Raw genomic sequence first — 22,248 nt, 5'->3', positions numbered from 1 at the left:
GAACAATAGTCAATTACTTAATGGAAATGCAATTCATTGATTGTCAGAGTTATATATTTAACAGTGTGTTTATGTGTGTGTGTGTGTGTACACTGACAAAAATATGACTTGGACATGTGTGTGTGTTTGCAAACGTGTGTTTATGTGTATATGTATTGAGTGTGTATGTAAATGTTTGTGTGTGTGTGTGTGTGTGTGTGTGTGAGTGCGCGTGTGTACGAGCATGTACTTACTCGAAACTAGCTTCTTTTGTCTTCCCAGAATACATGTCACCTGTATACTGTTTACTCAAAGAATGTTTCCATTAAACAGACAAATCTGACCTGATACTGGGTGATTGTTGGAGATCAAGTGTTACCAGGAGAAGTTGGGAGTGTAATTATTAGTGGTAATAAGGGATTATTTTTCATCCTCTTTAAAAAAAAGAATTGTTTTGATTTGAGCCACACTCTTTCTCTCTCTTTATTGCTTTCTGACTGCTCAGGAGGTCATATAAGTATGTACGGAGTCATTTGTGTGAATTATGGCACTGGACAGTCTAAGAAAATAAAAGGATAAGGAAGGTGAAATGGGCAAAAGGATGTGCGGGAGGTGACATAATGATGAGAATGTTAAGAGGATGAAGAATGACAGAAGGAGAGATTTGGTGGAAAGAAGGAATACATGGATTGGAGAGACCTTAGAAAGGGAGCAGTGTATGTGAAGACAAAGACAATTGGATGGGTTCACACCTCTGTTGGCATTCCAGATGGAGTGCCAGTCTGGCTAGCAGCACAGGGGGCTACCAAGGATGGTGCAGGACACAAACATGTGGATAGGGACAGACCTCCTACCTCATAGATACACAGACTTGCTTGCTCACACAAAGTTCTCTGCCTCCCTTACTACTTAATTCTCCTCAATGTATGATGCACAGATGCTCTGAATGTGAATTCACCTTCTCTTTCATTGACACAGATTTAAATGGGCGTGTGTGACCCATTCCTCCAATAATCTTTAATCTTGACATCAGCATCTTCAGTGCAGCCTTCTAGTTGTAACTATATGATTATCATTAGTAATTATAATGAATCTCTCCAAGGTCCACTGCCTGTGTAGAACATCACAGAGAAATTAAAGGACACCAACAGTGGGAGATGAAGAACAGAGTTTGCTTTTTATAATAATAATAATAATAATAAATACTTGAATCTTTAAATGAAAACATATTTCAATAATTATATCTTCAAAGCCACATTGGCAAGGAAAAATCTATGACTTTGCTATATGACACAACTCTACACCATCAACACTAATCACTTTGCACCTCTGCCCCCAATTCTGAGATCTTCCAATCACAATACAATTATTTTTCTCTCTCGTCCAATAAGAACCAAGGGCATTTCTTGCTCTGGTCAAAAAACTCCACCCAATCTCCCCTCTTTGTGTCTTCCCTTGACGGAAGACTTTAATAATAATCATGTCATCTTCCAGGTTGTGATTGCTCTTGCGTGGACATCATTCATCACCCAGAATACTCTGTGCTGGGCCACCTGTTCAGGAGGTTGACTCTCAGCACCCTTTGTGACAATCTGTCCCAACAGGTATTAATCACCTAGCCATAATTGTGGGAACTGAGACCTGATACAACACTTCTTAGTTTGCCCTCTGAGACAATGGATCAAGTTTGACTTAGACACAAATCACTATTTGAGTCTAAAATAAGAATTCAAATCAGAGTTGCCATAAATATGTAGTCTTTAAAGAATGCAAAACCGAGTTTACCTTGTCATAGTTGAATAACGACAGTTCGGTGGGTAAAATGGCTATACAGAGAACCTCAAGTCCCATTGACACCTCTTTCCTATGCAAATCTCACAATTTGAAACTGCCGCTGTAAAATGGGCGATTCTCAAATAAGCACCGAGTTGATGTCAACTCGGTGGCTGTACCTCATTGGCTCTGGTCTGTACCTTTGTCACGCCCCAAAATGTACATACAGCGTAATGTACATAAATGAATAACTATTATGTTGCTTACAATGCTAAAAACAAACCTAATACAAAGTTATGCTTAGGCTACGACACTGAAGTGCGAGTATTACACTAGTATTACAGCTAACGGGTGCTGTTGGCCATGTTGCGTCTTTGCTCCGCAGCTTCGCGCAGTGCTCAGCGCAGCTCATCTAAATATTCATGAGAATATCATAAAAGGGAGAAAACCTCTTGTATTCATTCTAGGGCTATTTCACAGGGTTGCATTAGGGCACATAGAACAGCACCCGGGCCATTTTCATCCCAACCAATGTTACATACCCTATTCAGAGATCTTAAGGAACAGGGTGAAATACCCTATAAAATCATTCTATGACCCCTTTAAAGCTTTTTATTTACTTAATTTTTAATTCACCAATGTAACTGAGATCACACACCTACATTAAAAGCATAAAACACACCATGTTCATGCTACTCCACCTTGTCTGGTTGTCCAAGAAAGTACCTGCCTCTTTTTTCTTATTCCCTTTTTAGTTTCTATAGACTTAGCCAATATGTGTCAAGTATAAAAATAACCCTGTCTGCAAAGTTAGGGGGAAGACAATGTTGATAGTTTTTCTTTGTCTGTTTACAGCCAGTATTAAGTGGGAATAGCTGGATTTTTGCCTCTGGACTAAACAATTTTTATGGTGGATTGTTTACTTTACTTAACCCTTGTGTTATCTTCGGGTCATTCTGACCCATCAGTCATTGTGACCCACCTTCATATTGCGACAAATTTACCTCATACAAAAACAAAGTGAAGCATTTTCTTTTAACAGTCGGGCTGTCTCAGACCCCCCACATTGGAATGGTTAAAAGAAAATTCTTTTTATTTGTTTTTGTATTGGGTAAAATTGGGTAAACACAACGATGGTTCGTTATGAACCTTTGGGTCATGTGACCCGAAGGCAGCACGAGGGTTAAACAAAACATGCCATAACATGGGTGGTATTTTGATGGGAATGTTGAATCTCTTATGACATGACAATATATCTTGCTATTCACACTACACACTCATACACACACTCAAAGGACAATTCAAGGACAAGAAGGACAACTCATACTGTACACCGATAATGATATCTCTCAAACAAATACACACACAGAGTGAGAGATAAGGAGATAGACAGATTGAGAGACAGACAGGAAGAGAGAGAGAAAAGGAATGAGAACAAGAGAGATCACTGAAAAGAGACCCCTAGGTCCCATTATTGAAGAGAGAAGAGGTACAGTACAAAAAACAATATAAATTGATATAAATGCCAAGAGAATATGTTGTGTGTCCTATCTATAGAGGGGTGAGGCACTCAAAGATTGTATGACTAAAGTCTGGGAGGCGAAGAGCAAAATCAATTTGTATGGTTATTTCTGAGCGCCATTATACCAGAAGGGCATCTATAAAATTGACACATCACCTCACTTATTATGTGTGGATGAACAATCATTGCTACAAATAGCAAAAGACCAATGTGCTGCTAAGATCCTAAGACACTGTCTTGGAGATACTGATACCAAGGGGCATCTGTAAAATTAAAACATCACCTTGTGTGTGGATAAACAAGTGTTGTCAAAGTCAAAAGCGGCGGGATGTAGACTAGCCAGACAACTTTCGGCCAACTCCCTTAGGCAGAGAATTTCGGAACCCCAATTATGGAAGCGCAAATATGGAACAGTCTAACGTACAGGGGTACCGTGTAACGCACCAGGATGTAGTCTAACACTTTTGTCTAACGCACGCATAATAGAATCTTATTTTGCTTATGCGATTTATCCAGACGTTGTGAGACCGGCTCCACCATGTGAAAGGAATAATTACATAATTGAGTACTTTGGCTGGTCCCTACAACTAATCAGGTACCCAACGGTACATACAAGGGTTGTGTGAAAAAAAGTGAGTAGCTATGCAGAGATTAAGATAACCTAAATTTTCGAGACTGATATTAGCTCACCATCAGAAGAAAGAAAGAAAGAAAGAAAGAAAAAAACTATTAAAAAAAAATTTAGATGCTCAATGTTCTCTTTTTTATTGTTTGTTGTGATATGAGCGAGTCAGAGAAATTAGCAGTGAGCAATGCAAAGCTAGGTTGAATGACCTCAGATGGAGTTTGGAGGTATAGAGGTAAGGATGTGTAGTACCTCAAATATGTAGGCTACTGTACACACAACATATTTCTCATATTGCAAAACTTCTATTGTTGTGTAACCTATAGTCGATCATACAAAACCACCAATAATTGTTTACAAAGTGTTTAACTTATTATATTTACGTAATTGATGTACCTGAATCAATAATACTTCAAATCTATTTTATTTTTTTATAATTGATGTCACGTCCCATCAACAGGTTATCAACAGTCTTAGTCCATCGGCAAATGTCCTCTATTAATTATTTACAAAGCATACAATTTTTAAATCTTAAAATTAACGTTAGTGTATTATCCTAAGGATCCTTAGGATAATACACTAACGTTAATTTTAAGATTGTCTTATAATTGATTTATGTTATAAATAGGGCTGTCAAACGTTTAAAAATTGTATGCTTTGTAAATAATTAATCTAGATTAATTGCATATATCCGTATATTTGCCGTGAGAAGTAGGCTATTTAAAAGTATTTAAAATCAAATGGATTTTTGTATATGAGTGACTAAATGAATTCTTAGACATGATAAACTTTAAAGGTCCACATCTCTTTTATTTCCTATTCAGAATATTTTTTGTTCACTGTCATATGCAGACTTGCCACAACAATCAAAAATATGACAGAATCCATTTAAGCAATTTGGTCAAGTTGTTTAATCTGTCACAGGTAGACCAGACTCAGTCTACGTTTCCTGTTCTGGATGTGGCTTGACGAGACTTGGGGCTATGCTAGCTCGGAAATGTCATCTGCTTTCACGTCTACAAAGATACTGTGGACGGTTGTGGTGTCGAGGGGTATAGATAGAAATTAATCTGTGTTATTGTTTTTACAATTAATTTATTGAAATGTACACGTTAATTAGCCCTGAAAAGCTATGTTTTTACACATAGCTCCCCATAACGTTGCCTACAGCCCTGTAGTGTCTCTTTTGTGGCATTCACTCTGCATGGCAATATTGTGCAAAACAAAACATTCCACTGTTTCTTTTGTAGACTGCATTGTCAGGCAAAGCATTTTTGTGCACCCAAATATTCTTTCAAATTATTCATCATCTTTATTTGACTTGTGGGTTTTGAAAATAAATTAAGTTGTGTAAGAAGTTGTTGAAGAGGCCATTTGGAAAGGTTTAATACTTAATAACTTTATTGCAACACTCCTCTAATCAGCCACTCCTCCCAACACAACCTCCTGGGTGGCACGATGGTTAATACCGTTGCATCACAGCAAGAAGGTCCTTGGTTTGATTCCCACTTGAGGCCTTTTGGTGCTCAGGTACATTAACTCCTGGGTCTTTCTGTGTGGAGATTGCATGTACTCCCTGTGCTCACCTGGGGTTCCTCTGCAAATAACCCCAACACAGAAAAACATGCAGAACAGATGCTCTCCTGGCCAAGACATGGGTGAGGGCTTGGGCCTGGCCCCTGGGTGCTGCTGATGAGGCTGCCTGCTGCCCTTGGAGAAAGGACCAAGAGGATGGAAAAAAGCAGAAGATATTATTTCAACCGTGGACACTGTATGACTAATAAAGATTCCATGCAATGGAATATGTTCTTCTTCCGTGGAAGATTACTGTGTGTTACCCATACTCTAAATCACTGTGCTCCAAAGATACTGTCCTGTCACACATAAAAATTCACCAATTGAAGAATGTGAGAGATGGAGAGAGAGAAAGAGGAAAGATAACAAATGAGGCCAGGATAGCTTAATCAGAGGCGTGAATGACGAAGAGTCGCATTCACAACGAACAGATATCTATTTATGTGTTTTACCAGCATGCACACACTTATACACACAGGCACACACACCCACACCTCTGCAATGTTTTAATCAGTAAAGGTCAGAGAAAGTGGATGGGCGTGGGGGGGTGGACGTGTTTCAATAAGAGGGAAATTTAACAACGAGGTTTGGAGAACATATTAACAGCAGCCCCAAGGGAAGGAAATTAATGTTGAGACTTTGAACGGAGTAAAATGTCACCATCCAAGTTAACCTTTTTATTTTGGGTAGCTGCATCACTTTCATTAAGAAAATTAACTTTGATCCTAGGCCCCACTGTAAACAGCCTTGAAAACCATGACAATAATTCTGAAGGCTACAAAAAAAAATTGTGGGAGTCAGGTGGCTGAGCGGTCAGGGAATCAGGCTAGTAATCCGAAGGTTGCCAGTTCGATTCCCGGTCATGCCACCTGACGTTGTGTCCTTGGGCAAGGCACTTCACCCTACTTGCCTCGGGGGAATGTCCCTGTACTTACTGTAAGTCGCTCTGGATAAGAGTGTCTGGTAAATGTAAAAAATGGTATACTGTTAAAATATAATTTCTAGTTGACAACACTAGTTCAATACGACATTCCCATTTCTTCATTCAACAAACCCTACGATCACACCTACAGTATATTAATATGAAACTATAGAAGTAAAAATAAATTGACAATAAGAATTTGAATAAAGATATGCTAAACTAGACAGAATTAAACTTCAGCAACTAGCAAGTGACAGCAGCAGTGACTTACCTTCAGTGACAGGTGGGGGGAGGTGCACAAAGGGCACACTTATTAGTGGTATCTGGCTTCCTGCTTTTGACAACCTAGTCATTAGAGCAGATTTAAAAAAAAAAATAATGTAAAAAAAATGTCACACGAAGGGAAAACTTAACGGTCTTAAGTTGAAGTCATATGGGTGAAGACCATTTTTACACATGATTGCCCAATTTTTTTTGTTTTGATGCAACTGTTTTAACTATGTGAGGCTGCCACAAAGCCTATCACCATTCCCTCTTGCACTAAGGGAGATTAGACTAGAACCCTGTTTAATTCTACATACTTCACTCTTAGTATTTTGAAGTGTAAATGAGCAGCATGCTTTTTAATCTATTCAATCTTCATAAATAATAAGTATGCATACTTATTAAAAATATCAGATACAATTTAAGTACACCTGAACATTTGAGTGTTTGGATGTTTTGGATATTAGTTTAAACAATAGGTTTGGAGGTGATATATTACAGTTTTTCTCAAATGCTAAAACACATTTCACAAACATTTCCTCCATGTTCCCCAATGTCTAAACACAACACGCTTTTCTAAAGCTACATAAACACAACCACTCCTTCTCACTTCAAAACTCAAACTTTCACACCAAAAGAGCAGCTCGAAGCTTTCAAAAATGTAAACACTATACACATCATTACACACTACTGCAAAACAATTGAAAACACAATGCTCAATTTGTGAGAAGGTTCTTTGTTTCATTACTGCCTATGCATATTTTTAGAAACTTTACAGTAATGGATCTTCTTAGATATCTGCAGAGGATTAGGCATTTAGATTTGTGAGTTTCATATGAAGAGTATAAATCTATAGTAAATTCTGCATGTACACTACTGTAACACAACTCAAAAACAATCTATTGCACACAACAGTACTCTTGAAAACATGATCAGGGTGTGAAGTTTTTTTATTTACTTTATTCACACCACACACACACACCACAATCACTGTGCGGCATCATGTCGCTGAGCTGCATCGGGCCACATCACCTCATCCACATCGCAGGCTATAATGTCTCTTGCCAGGCACCGGGAAAAACGCCCTGGAATGGCGCATCCATCCTTGGAAGGCCTCCACTGAGATGTCAACATAGGCCAGCTCCATTGCCCTTAGGAGGTTCTCTCTAGTGTATGGTTGTCTGTCATAAACTTTCCATCTCCACGATGAGAAGAACTCCTCTATAGGGTTCAGGAAAGGGGAGTAGGGTGGCAGACAGACGTTTAAAAAGTGGTTACTGTTGGTGGTGAACCACTCTCTGTTTTGGTTTGTTCTGTGGAAGCGTACATTGTCCCAAATGATCACAAATGTGATATGCGGGCCCAGGATGGTGTTGTTGGCGGTCCAGGAGGACGTCTTTTAGCTCCTCTAGGAAGGTGAGGAGACGTTGGGTGTTGTTAGACCCAAGGACAGCATGCCGGTGGACAAGTATTTAAGAAGAGCAAGACAATACGATACAAAATTCAAGTTACAAATATAAGATAGTAAGGATATCGTTTTTTTTTTTACTATATCCTCCCATCCACTACCAAAAAGCATGGTAACTAGCTACTTGAACATCCAGCCAGCCAACTCCGTCTCGCATAAAGAGCAGGTAAGAAGCCCTTTGTACTAGTAGCTTCGTCCCCGGTCACTAGCCTGCTGCTTCGTCCTCGGTCACTGGCCTGCTGCTGGATTTGTAAATCGTGTTGGTCCGAGATCCTTTATCCTCTTTTTTTCTTCCAGCAAACGTCTTGTGAAAGTTTTGTTTTGTATATCAATGACAGAATTTGTTTTGACGCACCGCCACTGATTCACAAAACCTAAGTTTCTGCTAGCTATGCTGCTCTCGTAGATGCTTGTTCTGGTAACTAGGGGAATTTTAAAGGTCACTGATGGTCACCGAATCAGTCCAATCGCGTTGAAGTAAGAACGATAGGAACCCATGTCATTGGTTAGGGCGCAAAGATTTGCGCCCCAGAATCGAACTTTCAATCCGCCAATGAAAAGCTGTTCCTGCTGAAATGACAGCAAAAAGTTAACTAGCTTCCATAGACTTTGCTGTTACCGGCGCCCTTCACCTGAAGGAGGGGCTTTTCCCAGTAATGACGAATGGCAATATATTATGTTTGGTCACATTTACAGTTTTTCTCAATTGTTTACACACAAATACTGGTACTTGAGACACAATGACCACAACATGTAACTCATGCACCAACCCCATGAACCAATTGTGCTAAACTACAAACACAATTCCTGCTTTACACTCAAATTGCAGTTCTAACACACACTTTTTTCAAAACACTACACACAATTCTCTGCATTTAGCACAATTTTCATGAAGAAAATCTTTTGTTTTCACAAAGAACACACTGCCATTCAAATACGCACACTGACTCATCGCATGGACAAACACCTGTCACACAGTTTTACAATTAGCAATCAGAGCTTTAGAATAAAAGGGCAACAGGTGACCTTTTCTGTTTTTGAGGCAGAGGAGTGAGAGTAAGAGGACGGGGAGGACAAGGATGAGGAAGGCCAAGGACCATAATCTCTGATGAGATCCGAGCCGCTTTGGTTGACCATGTAGTCAACCATGGTCTAACAATGAAGGAGGCTGGGCAAAGAGTACAGCCAAATTTGAGCAGGTACACTGTAGCATCCATCATCCGGACTTTCCGAAATGAGAATAGGTAAGAAATCTACTCTCACTACAAAATTGCAGTAGGCCTACTGCATATCAATACAGTACTCAATGAGTACAGTAGTACAGTATTGCCTGTGGACTGTTCTGTAGGACTGTAAAAATAAAGTATGTTTCAAGTATTTGGGAAATGTATTCCTACTTTGTATTCCTACACAGTATTTACAGTATTTTACTATTTGTTTGGCAGAACTGAAAGATTACCAACACAAGGTGGTCAGGAACATCTTCTGTCTCCTGAACGGGAAACTGAAATCATGAACATGGTCCTAGAAAATAACGCCATAACATTACGGCAAATACAAAGAAAAATAATAATAATGTAACTGTGTACACTATACAGTAAATGATTCTGTTGTTTTGTATGTAGAGCACTGTATGTGCAACTTTGTGTTGGTTGGGATGTACACTGTGTACATTGTTTTTCTGGGAAAAATACGTAAAATATATTTGTTACCGTGTATTTCTGTGTTCTGAGTATAAAAACAATATTCTCAAATATTTTACAACACACTTATGTATGTACTATCTGTAGTAAGTGTAACACTGAACAAAAAAAAAGGCCTAACTCACTATGATGAATGAAGAAGAAGTGTTTTCCATTCATCATAGTGTTTTACATTGAGCACATCAGTGTTCAAATGGTTCTTATAAATGTCTATTCATATGATGGTTTGTGTTTGTCATTTGAAAACAAAATACCATTTTGAGATTAAATAACATTGTTTTGAATGTAAAGTTTAATTTTGCAGGAGAAGTGAGGGGTTTTGCCCATTGTGTGTGTGTTTTTTTGATTTGTGTGTAGAGTTCTGAGAGTATGAGGTATGCATTCAGAAAATGTGTGTAACCAATCGAGAAAAACTGTAAATCAATTATCCACTTCTAACCATTTTATTCTATATGATGAATTGCAGAATATGTAGTTGTTTAGTGTCAGTTATCAACAGGCTTCTCATTAAATTCAACTATCTTTCCTAATACAAAAGAAGTTTTATTTACGTAATTGACAGAGCCAACTGTCATACACAACATGCACTTTGTGGCTAATCAAAATCACCTATAAAAGTATTTGTTACATTCAAAACTAGTTTTATTGGGTATCGAATGTCCATACTGTATGTATCCACCCAGTATTTCAGTAACAGCAGTCTTGTACAGTATTATGCAGGTATGCAATATCAACAAGAGTGACAGTGCTGTTACAGAGTTGTGTAGAGACTGAAAAACAAACATCAGATGACTATCTGGTAATCGTCTGTGAGCAACTGTTTTCATGCTAGTAGGGAAAATATGCATGTGAATGCACTTTTACACCACCCACACATACACACAATCTTCCCTCATCTCCCCCACTGTATCCCTCTCCATGTCTCTCCCCCTCCCTTTGTAAATTAGCTTGGTAGCAAGAGTGTTGATGTGATCAGAAGAGACAACTCCTGTGGAACAATTTGGACAGGCATGTGATTCACTTCGCTCCATGCTGATCCAATCTCTGGGAGAAAAGACTATTAACTTGAAACAAATTGTGCCAAGTAGCTTAAAGGACCCCTTGTCTCTTTTAATATCATTGATATCTTCATTTCTTGTCAAGGTGTAAAAGACTATTCTGCTTGGTTAGGGAAGATTTGATAGCAAAAGTACTATTGTCATGACCTCTCCTGTACATACACACATACAGGTATACACAGACACAGATTTGTACACAGTACACACTCAAACATACGTCTACCATCTCACAAGCTCTCATTTGCTGAAACTGGAATCCTTTGCCCATTTTAAGGACACATTTGGTCTGCAGCATCCTTGCTGAAAGTGTGTGAACAGACTATGCTCTTGTGCATAGTACATTGCAACAATATCAATGGTCCTGAAATAAGATTGATCCTAAAATGCACATCACTTTTTGTTTAACTAAAAATGTCAAAAGAACATGTAGTTTCTCATATATTCCCTGAAGAGAATGTCTTTCAAGTCTCAAGTGGTTCAATTATATTTCTCAAAACTGTCACATGCTGGTAAATTGTCTCTAGGTCTAAACTAACTAAATGAATGTACTGTATCATTCTTTGGAAGTGCCAAAGACTGTCAGTGTGTGTGTGTGTGTGTGTGTGTGTGAACATCTGTATATGTATGTGTTTTTGTATGCGTGTGTGTGTGTGCAAGACTTGCCAACAAGGCCTTGTCTTTTTACTTTGCCTGTCACTAAGCCCTTTGGGACAAACTTGTGTCCTCACTGTCACACATAAACGCCAAGCACGTCCATCACCACGGAAACAGGACAAGCCAGACAGGAAATGAAACAACAGAGAACTCTGACTCCTCAAGCTCAACTGACCCTGACAGCAACAGCATGGATTAGAGAGGTGAAAATATATAGGGGTTGTGAACCTTTCAACCTGGCAAACCAAAGACCGTTTGACCAATCCTAGACCAGGTCTGGATTGCATCTGAGTAGAACTACGTACTCCAGTGGGCTACCCCCCTTCATCTTGAAACCATGACAACTTTCCAGCAAGGTTAAAATAATGAAAATGGCAGTAACGTGTTTTTTCCTCTCCATCAGACCTTTCATAGTCAAAGATGAGTGGGAAGGGAGGTAAAAACAAGAGAGAGATAAGAGTCTGGCTTGGACAAACTAAACAAGTGTCTTCAATGGTCTTGTTATTGGGTATGCTTGCCTTTGGCAAGGGTCAAACTATATTTTCTGTCATATATATTATTATTATTATTTAACCACCCTGAAAATGTTTTGCACTACATAGACAATAGACTAACATCGCAAACCCACGCGTGATTACTTATAGTAGAACATTAGTTTAGCTACTAGCTCGTTAACTTCTGGGAGATAGCTAGCTACCTGGAAAGACAGCTGCAGAAACGCCATAGGCAAAGGCCAAGGTGATACCATGTAGCTTAGCTATGTTTCCAGGCTGTGATATCAACACCCTGTATAATGATGATCATAAGTCCTGTAGAGCAATCAATGCCATTCCGAACGATTGGAGTGGATAAACGTGAGGCAGTTTTCCCTACTTATACCGCGGGTCACATCACATGACCCCCTAGTCTTCGGACAGGGATGTTGATACTGACACATAATGATCACTTCTACATTTACATTTAGCAGACGCTCTTATCCAGAGCGACTTACAGTAAGTAACTTGCCCGAGGCACATGACCCCCTAGTCTTCGGACAGGGATGTTGATACTGACACATAATGATCACTTCTACATTTACATTTAGCAGACGCTCCTATCCAGAGCGACTTACAGTAAGTAACTTGCCCGAGGCACATGACCCCCTAGTCTTCGGACAGGGATGTTGATACTGACACATAATGATCACTTATACATTTACATTTAGTCATTTAGCAGACGCTCTTATCCAGAGCGACTTACAGTAAGTAACTTGCCCGAGGCAAGTAGGGTGAAGTGTCTTGCCCAAGGACACAACATAATTTTGCATGGCCGGGAATCGAACTGGCAACCTTCAGATTACTAGCCCGATTCCCTAACCGCTCAGCCACCTGTCTCACTTTACTTCTAGTAAACTTGTTATATTAGCCAGTTTTCCAGAAATACATTTCAAGCTTATTTACGTTTTTGGGGGCATTTTGAGGCTAGAACATCACCATTCCCTCTTGCACTAAGGGAAATGACAAGAGAACCCTCTTTCATTCTACACTTCACTCTTAGTATTTTCAAGTACTTGAAGATACAAATGTATGCTTTACAATCTATGCCATCTTCGTAAGTAATAAGCATGCATACTTATTTAAAATATACAGAAATATCAGTTGTAAAATTTCACTAACAAAACGGACCCATCGGCAACCGACGCAAGCACACCTCACAATTTCTCCAGAAATGTTACCCTTTCTAGTTCTAAATGTTTTTCTATTTTTATACTCAAGCTACCAGGCTGTCTTGGAGTTAGGCCTGTTTGCATATTGTTTGCAAATTGACAAGGTGTTCCAGGATAATGTGGTGAACCATAACCATTGCAGTAGTTAGTTTGTTCAATCCTTAAATACTCCACTGTGTAAAGTAGACTGGAAGAGTAAATCGATCACCGAAAATTGCTTGGTACAACATAGGCTTATTACACCGAAAAGAAACAAATAAACTGATGCAAATACACAACTACTTCCAAATATCAGGTTGGTCATATCAAAGTGTATGTTGCAAAAACAAGCCACGGTCAGTTCAATAAAAATATATATGTCTGTCAGTGTTCACTTGTTCCCCACTTTTCAAAGTCTGAAATAAAAATCGCTGCTTGCTGGTGGAAGACAAATCAATTGTGACATTTCTGGATGGAGCACAAAACATTTAATTAGCACAAGACACACTGGCAAAAGCTGAATTAGCCAATAAATCAGCAGCAGACGATGCTTCCTCAGACTGGGCCAGAACGGGATGTCTATTGAGATGAGGTCAGTGTGCGATAGGCCTGCACTATTCATTTATGTGGCACTTTCCAGTAATTTCTCACAGCGACCAGTAATACTTGACAACAATTAGCAGCTAATTGCAGATAGCACCGTGAAGTAGTAGTCGTCTCAATCCCTGCACCTCTAAAAAGCTACTAATTTCATCAAGTGAATTTCACTTCTTTATCCCCTATTGTTGCAGTTTCTCATTAAACTGACATACACTTTTTATGTAGGTTTATCAAGAAACTAACCATTGGGAATGTCAATTGGAATAAATTAATGGAATAAATAAATGGAACGTCAGTTTCTAGTTTTGGAGCAGCCCGCTACTGATGGCTGAGCGGTTAGGGAATCGGGCTATTAATCAGAAGTGTGCCGGTTTGATTCCAGGCAGTGCAAAATGACGGTGTGTCCTTGGGCAAGGCACCTCACCCTACTTGCCTCAGGGGAATGTCCCTGTACTTACTGTAAGTCGCTCTGGATCAGAGCGTCTGCTAAATGTAAATGATTAATTTATTTACAACATGAAAGGGGGTAGGAAGATAGTGGACAAGAGTGCAAACCAACTGTTGTTTAGTTATATTCACTTATTCACTGATGATTTATAGATGTTTTACCTTTTAAAGGTAGGCCTACCTGTAAGATTCTTAAACTTCCCTATAAACATGTTGTTTAAGCTAATTAGCCCCTCTCAGCTCAGTTCCAATGGAATGTCAATTTCTAATTTTGGAGCGGCCCGCAATTTTTCCAGCCAATTATGTTTACATTTACATTTATTCATTTAGCAGACGCTTTCATCCGAAGCGACTTACAAGAAAGAGCTTTACAAAAAGTGCATAGGTCAATGATGAAGTCCCATTGAGATTAAAATCTCTTTTTCGAGGGAGACCTGGCCAAGACAGGCAGCAGCATAAAAAACACAGTTACAGACAGAAAAACACAGAACAAGACAAGTTAAAATAAACTAAAAACTAAGAGCTAAGAAACAGTGACGTAGAGTTAATTTAAGAAACATTTACATATTAGGGAACCTGCATCTATTTCCCAATAGCCCTTTTTCCCATTTCCGTTCTGGCATTTGGAACAGTGAGCATAAAAAAGTCCAGAGATCGCAAAGAATATTGTCCGACACTTCTCTGGTTGATGCAAACACACAGGTAGTTAGGGAGCAGACCAAGGATTGCCTTATAAATAAGGGTGTACCAATGAGAGAGCCTACGGGTGGCCAAAGCAGGCCATCCTACCTGAGAGTATAACTCACAATGGTGAGTCAGAGCCTTACAGTTTGTAATGAACCACAGCGAAGCATGGTAAGCTGCGTCCACCCTTCGAAGACAGTTAGCAGAGGCATGCATATAAAGAAGATCACCATAGTCCAACACAGGTAAAAAAGTAGCAGCAACTAATCGCTTTTTTACATTACTGGAAAAGCACAGCTTATTTCGAAAATAAAAAAGTTTTAACCTCAACTTTTCACCAGGTACTGTACGTGGCTGAAAGGTGAGGGAGTCATCAATCAGAATACCCAGATATTTATAAGAGTCAACGACCTCTATTTCACTCCCTTCAAGAGTGACCACCGAAGGGATATTCTGCGGCCTACTCCGACTGTTTGAAAACAACATAAGTTTAGTCTTATCTGTATTTAAAACAAGTTTCAGTCGAAAAAGGGTATCTTGAACAACATTAAAAGCATTTTGCAGGAGATCGATTGCCTGCACGAGAGTTGACGCACAGCAATATATCACAGTGTCATCATAAACAACGAGATAGCCCCCAAAACATTGCAGGTAGAAAAGCAAATAAGTGCCAATGGGTAGAACCAGAAGAGCATGTAGTTAAACAAATTACAATTAAACAACATGATCCTCGAAAGTGCTAGAGTGTACCTGGAGGAAAGCAAGCAACAATAATATAATTTACAGCGAGTACAAATAGTTAAATCAGTTACAACTAACCAACAAGTGCAACAAGTCCCTCAATAAGTGTCATTGTGTTCCTGGAGGAAATAAACTAACATCTGATCCAACAAATTTTTCTTAAGTACCGTTGTACTCCCGGAACAGGTGCGTCTTTAGCCTTTTCTTGAAGGTGGAGAGACAGTGAGGGCCTCATGTACGTACATTCGCAAACGTAGCGTTTTTAGCGCCATGGCCAACCCCCAGATTGCGCACGCTGTGATACTTCAGTTTACGTCATATTTACGAAACCTGGTAGCAGACGCTCTTGAGAGGTGGGACAACCAGACGGTTGTCAGAAGAAGATCGTAGGTGGTGGGTGGGGGTGTATGGCTGGACGAGAGACTGGATGTAGTTAGATGCAGGCCTGTTCACCGCTCGGAAGGTCAGTACCAGGGTCTTGAATCTGATGCGGGCCGTGATGGGTAGCAATCCTGTTCCAGCCAATACCCTTCGGCAAGCAAGGCATACCTTTCCCCTTGGCTCATTTTGTGAAACCACTGTCAATCAAACTCGAACTGGAGGACAGCACAAAAGTTCAGACAAGAATTGGGGGTCGTTTCTCATATTTTATTTTATTTTATAACATTGATCTATAGCATAAAAAACGGGCATTTCATCAAGAAATGCTTGAACATGACATCTGTCCGTTACTCATATTTTGTTCCTCCACTATTCACACTCATCTAGAAAACAAGTCACTCAAACACGAAAGAGATTATCTATTCTAAAGAAAATATCAAGAGAAGAGGACAGGGAGAGAGATGGTTGTTCGATGCCTGAGATTTATTCTGCTCACTCTCTCTTACTCTCTCTCTCTCTGTCTTAGTTGCCCCACGGCCCTGTCCCAATCTCTGTATGGCAACTGCTCTATATCTCGTGTGCCAGTTTCTTGTCCCAATAGGGAGGTGACCACTGTCAGAAAATCAATTACTCTTGGACAATTTGTTAGCTGTGCATGTCTGACCACAATGACTATACAACAGTGCAAACAAGAGACTTCCGAACGTGTGTATTTTGCCCACACACAAAAAATACCAATAGTGTACATTTGTGTGAATGTAGTCTCATTGCTTGAATCAACAGATGGTAATCAGTTGGGTGTATCCTGATTTGAGAGGACATCTAGACCAGTGGTTCTCAATCCTGGTCCTCGGGACCCCCTTCCATTTGAATCAGGTGTGTTGGTGCAGGGAAACATCTAAAACATGCAGGGCAGGGGGTCCCGAGGACCAGGATTGAGAACCACTGATCTAGACTACCATGTCAAACTAAACATGACATGACCCTGGGTCTATTACTATTTTTCCTTCCTGTCTGCAGTCAGAAGAACATTTTGAAAAATATAACCAAAGTATAGGACAGAGAAAGAAAATGAACGGATGAATAACAGAAAAAGCAAGTAAGCCAGAGCCTGTGAAACTAAAGAGGTGAGAACAAGATGACTTGATAAAACACTGTGCATTCATTTAAGACCACACCAACACACACACCCACACCAATAATACATTTACATTTAGTCATTTAGCAGACGCTCTTATCCAGAGTGACTTACAGTAAGTACAGGGACTTTCCCCCGAGGCAAGTAGGGTGAAGTGCCTTGCCCAAGGACACAACATCAGTTTGCATGACCGGGAATCGAACTGGCAAGACGTCTCGCAGACGTGCCTGAATAGCAGAAAGATGCACTTCTTCAACTGACCTTAAGGGTTCCATATCCGAATAGATAGAAAAGTTTTCTGGTTAGTTAGCATACTGCAAGATGCAACCAAATGTAGAATGAAATCCTGCTATTTGTGGTGTATTGTACTAGACCGTGTCCCTCGGGGGAAATTTCATTTGCATTTGTACAGGTGTACTCGTGCACGTCGGGCTGGCCCTCGCAGCAGAACGACAGTTTAGTGGCCACTCTGTCCATTCGCGCACCTCACAGTTGCGTATTGATCAGACAAGAAGACACGCTTATCAACTCGATTATTATTGATCAAAACAGAACGAGGGTTCGGCTGTAGCCTACTTGAAACATACTATTGAGAACATATTCGCTGACATGCATTGCACGCGTGATGAACACAGTTTTTTTTTTTTTTTCGTCATTGGTCATTCATTTGTCATTGGCGCTCGGGAAAACGGCTTTGGCGTGCGCCAACATTTTCTCTATGCAGGAAAAACCCTGGACTTATTGGATCTATTCCACAAACGAGGTAGACACTACAAAATGTTACTATGTGCAAAAGCATGGTCATATCTCCAAAATGATTGAATTCAAGGGAAATATAAGTTTTTCCTAACGCTAAAATATTGCTTTACACATCCACTATTCATTAACTGATACTCTGATTCAATCACAAGTTCAGTGGAAGACTTGATAATGTACACAAATCTGAGGAATAGTTGAACGCAAGATGAAAAGTAGATTAATTGTGAATATTTGAAATATGCATGCTTGGCTAATTGCTAGGGCTTCTTCCAATGAACTGTCTCACTTGCAGACACATCCTGGCCCCTGACACACACTCGAGCTTAGGGAGAAGCAAGGCTTTCTGAAAAGCTCCTCCTTGGCTTTTAGCAAAAGCCCTTGTGGATCTTGGTGTTATTGCATTTCCGATGGTGTATGCAATGGTAAAAAGTTATCCAAATCCTGAAACATTGATAGTATAGGCCATGAGTAACTACCATACCACAAATCGCCCACCATTGCCCATAGGTGGCGCTACGGCCACACCCCAATTGTCCATTTTCAAAGTGATGGCATTTCCAACCCTTCAGTCTAAAATGTTGGAAACTATACATGCCTTATTTATCATGGGAAACTATACAGTGGTGACCAATGTTCCCTCTAAGCTGCGCGCACGCGGCCGCGCAGGCCAGTCGAAGTGGCAAATCTTTCAGACCGCACAAACAATTTTTTTTCAGGGGTAAAAAATCTGAGCATCAAAGGCGATTTAGGCTAGGTAATGAACATAAAATACTGACATGTCTGACAACCAAGCCGGATGTACGTAAGAATGTTTACATACAAAGTATCCTTTAGGCTACTTTTGGTGGGCCCTGCTCCAGGAGTTATAGGCTACCATGGCGAAAAGAAATGCAGAGCAGGTGCCCCAGAAAAAGGTCTGCCTAACGTTTAAACATGAGTGGCTGGATGAAATAGTCTAAACGGACACAGGTAGGATGAAACTTTCAGAAATATTTACATATGAAGAAAGGAGTGGCGTGATCTGCAAATTCTGCTCGGAGGCAAAAGCGAAAGGAGAGTTCCCTCGTGGGAAAACTTGGTCCGAGTGAAAGCTTGATTACCTAAAGCATCATCTGCCACAGAAAGTCCATGTAGACGCATTGAAAACATTAAGATTTAGACATGGGAACTCCATCTATCAAATTCTCACCGAAACTAATGAAGCCTGAGAGAGACGAATTCAGAGAGCACGATCCGACCCTGAACAAATTAAAATATTGATCGACAACGTGATGCTAGCAATTAACACCAACAAGTCCATGTTATCAGTTCAGGATATGCACCATCATATGGCAAAATACGTCGACCTACCTCAGAGTTGGAGAAACAAAACTTATGCTTTTGAATTTGTGGAATGTATCAACTCAGTTGTGCAGACTGAGATGATAAGCAGCTTAAGAAGTGCTCGTGTCCACACACTAATTGTGGATGAAAGTACCGATATCTCAGTGCATAAGATGCTTGTGCTTTACATTAAGTTTCGGGAGCAAACTGATTTCAGTTACAAGACACTTTTTGCTGGAATCATTCAGCTTTCAGGATGCACTGCAGAAAACATCCTTGATGCCATTACCAAGTTCTACGCAGATCATGCGCTAGACATGAACAAAATGGTAATGTTTACGTCAGATGGTGCTTCTGTCATGTTAGGCAGACATAAAGGAGTGGCTGCTTTACTGAAGCATCAGGTACCGCACCTGACTGAGCAAAACTGCATGGCCCATAGGGAGGACATGGGAATTGATGATGCATGGAAAGATGTCCCCATAATGAAAGAGGTAGAAACGCTACTCCGGACAGTATACTCCATGTTTTGCAGATCATCTGTGAAGAAAGCCAAATTCACAGAGATGGCAGAGGTTTTGGAAGTGGATTGACTGTCTTTTAGGCCTTTGAATGAAGTGCTTTGGCTGTCACGTTACCACGCTGTGCACGCTTTTTTGCGAGATTTCAGCGCATTGACCGAATACTGCTCCAAAGAAGCTGACTCTGACCCCATTGTGAAATACTGTTGTAGAAAACGACACCAAGTACAAATTTGCAATCACTGTGCTAGCAGAAGTGCTTGAGGAACTCGCTCAGCTGTGCAACTGCTTACAGCGCAGTAACCTTATGGTCATGGATGGGCACTGCATTGCCAGAGCGAAAATACATAAACTACGTGCGCAATATTAAGGAGAGCGTGTTCACTGGGGCAAACGAGCGCTCACAGTTTTGGAAAGTGAGAGTGCAGTAAACACAAGAGACATTATTCTGTTTGTCCGTAAAGTGAGCACTTGGATGCCCGCTTCCCTGAAAATGAGTTCAAAGAGTGGGCTGCCTTTGAGCCGGACACATTGGATCGTGCAGAATTTGATCATGGGCTGAATGACGTGACCAATCTGGCGAAGAAGTTCGAAGCGCTTCTGGAGGAAGCAGACGATGCAATTCCGGGGCGCATTTGTCAACAATACAACGAAGTTCATGATTAAATAAAAAAGGAAAATCGGACTGCTCAATTAATTTTCTGAGATTGTAACCTGGTCGCTGAAAAGTGAGAATTTTTCAGATCTGGTACAACTTCTTGACATTTGTGGCACATTCCAAGCATCTGGCGCCGATTGTGAACGCGGTTTCAGTCAAATGAATGCCATTAAGACAAAATTGCACAACTGCCTTGAAGATTTCCCTTTGGACCAACTGATGAGAATTAAATCAAGGCAAAAAGAGGGTCCTATAGACATTGACAAGGTCTAACAATCACTGGAAAGGGGACAAAGACAGGCGAGAGAAGATTTGAGGTAAACATTTACAATATTTCCAATTAGACCTATTAGGCCTAATATTGATCAAAGTGATCTTGATTACTGCAACAACATTTTGACTAGTGGTGGGCATAGATTATTTTTTTTAATCTAGATTAATCTCACTGTAATCTTGGCGTTAATCTAGATTAATCTAGATTAAAATGGCTCATTTGAATTCCGCCAAAGGCATTCAGAATATGTGTGCTACCCAAATAATGACTAAAAGTAAGTCTTTGAGAACGGGTTTCTCAAGCCAGATGGCGCATTAGACCAGGAGCTCATCTCCTGTTTCCAAAATGCATCACAAACTGCTTGAAAAAGCTGTTCTACTATGATAATTGGTGATGAAAATAAATTATGTTCAATAAGATGTACTCGTGTTTATTAACTGTTTATTAGATTAGTTAGCTTGGCTGATAGAGCTGTGCTGACGGGCTTGCCTCGGTTGCACTCAAACATCGTAGTTTGACGACGACTCTTCCCCTGCGCTAACATCAGTGCTTGGCCCGCCATCTTCCGCATTAGCTAAGGGATGCTTTGCATTTAGGTGGTATTTGAGACTGGAAGAACTCCTACAGTAAACTGATTCCACATAGCACAAAGTGCAAACAACCTTAGTCTTGTCGAGGTTTCCATTGGGAAGCTTCTTAAAAATAAATTTTCCCTGAAGCAAACCAGGCGGCTTCATAGCTGCATCCATGTTAGCACGTCACGTTTGATGTGATAATTTCATACACAAGGCATACACACAGGTTCGAAGACTCGTTCTCGCCCCCTACAGTGCAATTCGGCTATGTATACATCCACGCTAAAATATCAAGGTGAAAGTCATCATAGCTTGCATAGTATAGACCCAGCTCCCAACCCAACTTTGAGAATAGATTAACGTCAATATTTTTTTTATCGCCAATAAGAGTCGCAGCGCGTTAACGCGCGTTAACGCCGATAACGGCCCACCACTAATTTTGACATATGTTTAGTCATTGAATCATGTAGGTTAATTCTGTTTTAATACATATTTGCAGTTGTATCATGTAATGATTGTGTTTCTCTTTTGGTTAACCTGTTTTTCAGATGCTGTTCTTCAGAGAGATGTGTCTTCCATAGGCCTGCAGACAAGATGAGCCACATAGCCAGATAGGCCTATCTCCCTCAATGAAATTCAAATTACATGTTTTGTAGCCTAGTTTGTTGCAAACCACTCCAGTTATTACATTGTTTATATAGGCTACCTTTAGGAAAAATGACACCATGTCAATTTAATAGGCCTATAATGTTAAGCACTGCATTAGCATTTTTCTTTCAATGAAGTTCCACTTAAATGTTGTACCTGCTGAGAAATGACTAAACACCTTGGATACTTTTATTTTTTATGTATATCATTATCAGTTCATAACCAGTGAACCAGTCATAACCTCCCTAAACCTTATTGAAGTTCAACAAAAG

This window comes from Osmerus mordax, chromosome 15, assembly GCF_038355195.1.
Source record: "Osmerus mordax isolate fOsmMor3 chromosome 15, fOsmMor3.pri, whole genome shotgun sequence".
NCBI classification, from domain to species: Eukaryota; Metazoa; Chordata; class Actinopteri; order Osmeriformes; family Osmeridae; genus Osmerus; species Osmerus mordax.
Note: the sequence above shows the minus strand (reverse complement) of the source record.